Below are 4,899 nucleotides of genomic sequence, written 5' to 3' on the forward strand. Positions count from 1 at the left end.
CCCGACCTCCTGCTCCGCCTTCCTTCCCGGCAGCGCTCTCTCCCTTCACCCGGGCTTCTTAAAGGGACAGAAGTGTGAAACCAGAGGGTGCCCTGACCTCGCTTGGAAAATAAGGGAATGTCAAATACTGATTTCTAAAAAATACGCTCTGAAGCCGTGGAGCATCTGCTTTGTGCCCATCACACTTCTAGGTACTGGGCATAGGGTGGTGAGCCAAATAGACACAGCAGAAATCCTTAATGACACATTCAGCTGAGATTAAATCATAATATGTCCTGATTATAATAATTTTCATACACGTACAATCTTTTTTGTTTCTTTAATTGTAACTTGTCATTTCAATTAACGCTCACTGATTCTATTGTTAGTAATAATTCCTAATAGATATTCAAGATCTAGGGACTTCCCTGGCAATCCAGTGGTTAAGACTCTCATTATCCCAATGCAGGGGGCATGATCCCTTGTCTGAAAACTAAGATCCCACATGCCACACGGTGTGGCAAAAAAAAAAAAAAAAAAACCAGATCGGTTTGTCTCAGGATTTTAGTGTTTAACCAGCTAATGTATTCTATCATAGAGACAGTTTTCAAATTGATCTTCTTTCCATTCCTCTTGCCTTGCCCTTAGATCTGCCTTATGATTGCTTGCCTGAATTCCTGCAACTGGTTTCTCTGCAATTCTGCCTTTTATATCCCATTCACTATTGTGCAATTTAAATGTTTTTTTCTGAAACTTTCATTCCATAGTCCAAAAAAAAAGGATTCCTACAAGATAAGCTAAGCAGATAAGCCAAGAGAAACAGACTGTAAGCCCTGAGAAGCAAACCTGGACTTTCTTTTCTATTGTTTGCTGTTGATTTTTTATTTTTATTTATTTATTTTTGTCACAGGGCAAAAATCTTAGTTCCTTGATAAGGGATTGAACCTGTGCTCCCTGCAGTGGAAGCCTGGAGTCTTAACCACAGGACAGCCAGGGAAGTCCCTTTTGTTCTTTTTAATTGAGAGAAAGAATTGTCTCTCTTTTATCAAAACTGACCCAAATGCAACCAAGCAGACCTGTCAATTGTTTGGTAACAACTGAGCTATCTATCTGACCTTGTGATTTTTGCCTTTAAATATCTGCCTACATCTCTGTACATGTTCCAATTCCCTAATAACTGGACACTCTTGCAAGTTAAAAAAAATAAATCTCATACTCAAATTTGTCTTTAAAGTTTTTTTTGAACAAGTTATTTAAGTATACTTATTAGCTGTGTGACCTTGGGCACATTATTAAACCTTCCTAATGAATGGGGATCAGGATATGCCACTGTAGCACAGGAATTGTTTTGAGTGAAAGAGATTTGAGTTTCTGAAATCTCTTATCTGCCTAAAGCAGACTCTCCCCAAAGAACTCAATTGTCATAAAAGCCCTCCTTGAAAACACCCTTAATCTTCTTGGACTTGAAAAGTGGACACCACACCCAAACAGACATTGTCTCAAGATTATCATATCTCTTATCTATTCTCCTAGTAAACCACTTATCTTTCCAAAATGTCATTCCTATAAGCTCTCTTTCCCTATCACCTATGATGGAATAAAATGTATGTTTTTTAAGGCAGGACAAGAAAATTTAAGCGTAACACATGCCCTCCTGGACAGGGCTCTCCCTAATCTGCAATGTGCTTCTTCATTATACATTAACCAGACCTCCTCAAACACAGAAATGTCTGCTCAACCATAAAGTTCGTTTTTCCCTTCTTCTGACGCCAGCAATGTGACTCCTTAGAAGATAACATTCCTTTCCTAATCCTGTAAGGGGTCATGGTGACCTGCTGCTCCCTTCCTACATGTAGGTCTGGACTTCATGTCTCTGCTGAACTGTAAAATGTCAGTGTACCAGTTTGATGAATGATCCTTTGTCTCAAAAATATATAAATGTGCTTTTGACTTCTAACCAAGGGGAACAGTCTGCAGAGTTATCTGACTGTCTCTAGTGTTATAGCCTTCAGGTTGGCTAGGGGAAAAAAAAAAAACCCTCTATTTCTTCTTTAGATTTACTATTAATTTTTCATCAACACCAACTGAGTTAGATATATAAACACAAAAATTTAACCACTCCCTATGAGCTAGTCATCACTGAATTCTCCTGTGTGTATGGTATGTGTTGCATATATAAACTTGGGTTTTTTTTTTCTCCTGTTAATCTGTCTTTTGTGAGTTTAACTTACAAATCCCAGACAGTGAACATAAGAAGGTAAAGAAAAGCTTTACCTCCCCTACACTAAGTATCAGTTTTCTCATCTGTAAAATAATGATGATAATAGCAATGTATTGAGAGGATTTAATGAGATAGAAAATAAAGTGCTTGGCACAGTTGCTGACATATCTGAACAGTGTGATTATCATTATTGAAACTATGGAGTTAGTGTTGGTATTAATAAGAAACAAGACTGGAAGATGAAGATCGGGTTTTCAGTGAAGAGCGACGGGATCAGATTTGAGTTTTAGAAAACAGTTTTAAACTGTGGGTATCAAAGAGAGAGGTTGGACTGAAGGAGACATCAGTTGAAGAACCTGGTGGTAACCCAAAGAAGAATTAATGAAGGCATGGGAAGAATGGACACATTTGAGTGTGACTCAGCAAAAGCCATTGGCAGGACTTGGAGACCAATTAAATATGCTTGCTTAACCATGTGCGTGCGTGTGCTTAGTCACTCAGTGGTGTCCGACTTTGTGACCCCATGGACTGCACCCCGCCAGGCTCCTCTGTCCATGGGATTCTCCAGGAAAGATACTAAAGTGGGTTGCCATTCCCTTCTCCAGGGGATATTCCCAACCCAGGGATCGAACCCAGGCCTCCCTCATTGCAGGCAGATTCTCTACCGTCAGAGCCACCATGGTTAAGCTAGCTATGCTTAACCATAATGATAGACAATCCAAGGGCAAGATGTCATTTTTTTCTTTATCAGCTTGACCTGGGCTCTTAATCACCATGCTATTTGATCTCATTCTTCCCTGCTTGAAATCCTGTCTGACTTCCCAAGCAGTCAATATCAGAGCCAAATTCCTGATCACAGCTTCCTAAGCTCTTGGTAACCAGTCCCTGCTTACCCATCTTGCCTTTAGAAAACCCTTTCTCTCCTACACTTTGTTTTCTTGTAACAAGCCCTTGTCCTCTCACTTCATGCCTTGCTTCCAACAAAGTTACCGGGCCTACCACACATACATCCCCTCCTCACTGTCCCTAACCACCTCCTCATTTTTCAGAATGCAGCTCAGAGTTAAAGCCCTCAGAAACCATTCCCAACACACACACTGATCTTGACATTTCATTAGCTTCCTATGGGCATATCCAGCAAGAATACCATGCAAACTGTCATTGTCTGGCTCCTCTACTGGACTTAGAGGAAGACCATTTCATTCCTCTTTTATCTTCTGCCACAGTTAAGACATTCAATAAATTCAGTTAAGTGAAAGAAAAACCAAATAAAGAAGGAAATTAGCAAATATTACATATCAGTATCTCATTTCCAAATTTTATTTTTAACAGCTTTTTTGAGGTAGAATTGACATACAACAAATTTCACAAATTTCAAGTGTACACTTTAATGTCTTGCTATGAAATTGTCCCCAAAATCAAAAGACTGAACATCTTCAGTGCCCTCTGTTATCCCTCCCTCTTGCCCTTCCGTACATCCTCTCCATCCTCAGTAGCCTCTGATCTGCTTTCTGTCAGTATAGTTTGCATTTTCTAGATATTTATGTAAATGCAGTTTTACAGTATGTACTCTTTTTTTTGGTCTTTTTTTTTCACTCATCATAATTATTTTGAGATTCATCTATGCTATTTCATGCATCAGTTATTCATTCCTTTTCATTGCAAAGTAATTTTCTATTGCATGTATATATTGTTGTTGCTGTGTTGTTCAGTTGCTAAGTTGTATTCAACTCTTTTCAACCCCACGGACTACAGCACACTTAGCTTCCCTGTCCTTGACTATCTCCCAGAGTTTGCTCAGACTCATGTCCATTGAGTTGGTGATGCCATTCAACCATCTCATCCTCTGTCTCCCCCTTATTCTCCTGCCCTCAATCTTTCCCAGCATCAGGGTCTTTTCCAATGAGTCAGTTATTCCCATCAGGTGGCCAAAGTATTGGAGATTCAGCTTCAGCATCCATCCTTCTGATGAAGATTCAGGGTTGATTTCCTTTAGGATTGACTGAGTTCAAGGAATTCTCAAGAGTCTTCTCCAGCACAATTCAAAGCATCAATACTTCAGTGCTCAGCATTCTTTATGGTCCAACTCTCACATCCTACATGACTACTGGAAAAGCCAGTATGTATGTATAATATGTGTTTATTCATTTATCTGTTGATAAACAATCTGGGGGATTTTGTTTATTTACTATTACAAACAAAACTGCTGCAAACTCTTGTGCACTAGTCTTTGTATGTGCTCAGTCGCTTCAGTCATGTCTGACTTCATGCAACCCCATAGAATCCATGGGATTCTCCAGGCGAGAATACTGGAGTGGGTTGCCATTTCCTTCTCCAGGGGATCTTCCTGACCCAGGGATCAAACTTGTGTCTCTTATATCTCCTGCACTGGCAGCTGGGTTCTTTACCACTAGCATCACCTTCAGAGCCCCAAGTCTTTTATAGACATATGCTCTTTTTTTCATTGGGCAAATACTTAGGAGTGAAATGGCTAAGTCACACGGTGGTGTGATTAACTGCAAACCTCTTCCAAAAGGGTTGTCATTTTACATTTCAATCATCAGCGAATGAAAACCCCGGTCTTTCAAAGAGATGAGAAAAATAATTTCGTTTTTCTGGGTTGCTTCAGTTCAGTTCAGTTGCTCAGTCATATCCAACTCTTTGCAACCCCATGACTGCAGCATTCCAGGCCTCCCTGT

This window comes from Bos indicus, chromosome 5 (assembly GCF_029378745.1).
Source record: "Bos indicus isolate NIAB-ARS_2022 breed Sahiwal x Tharparkar chromosome 5, NIAB-ARS_B.indTharparkar_mat_pri_1.0, whole genome shotgun sequence".
NCBI classification, from domain to species: Eukaryota; Metazoa; Chordata; class Mammalia; order Artiodactyla; family Bovidae; genus Bos; species Bos indicus.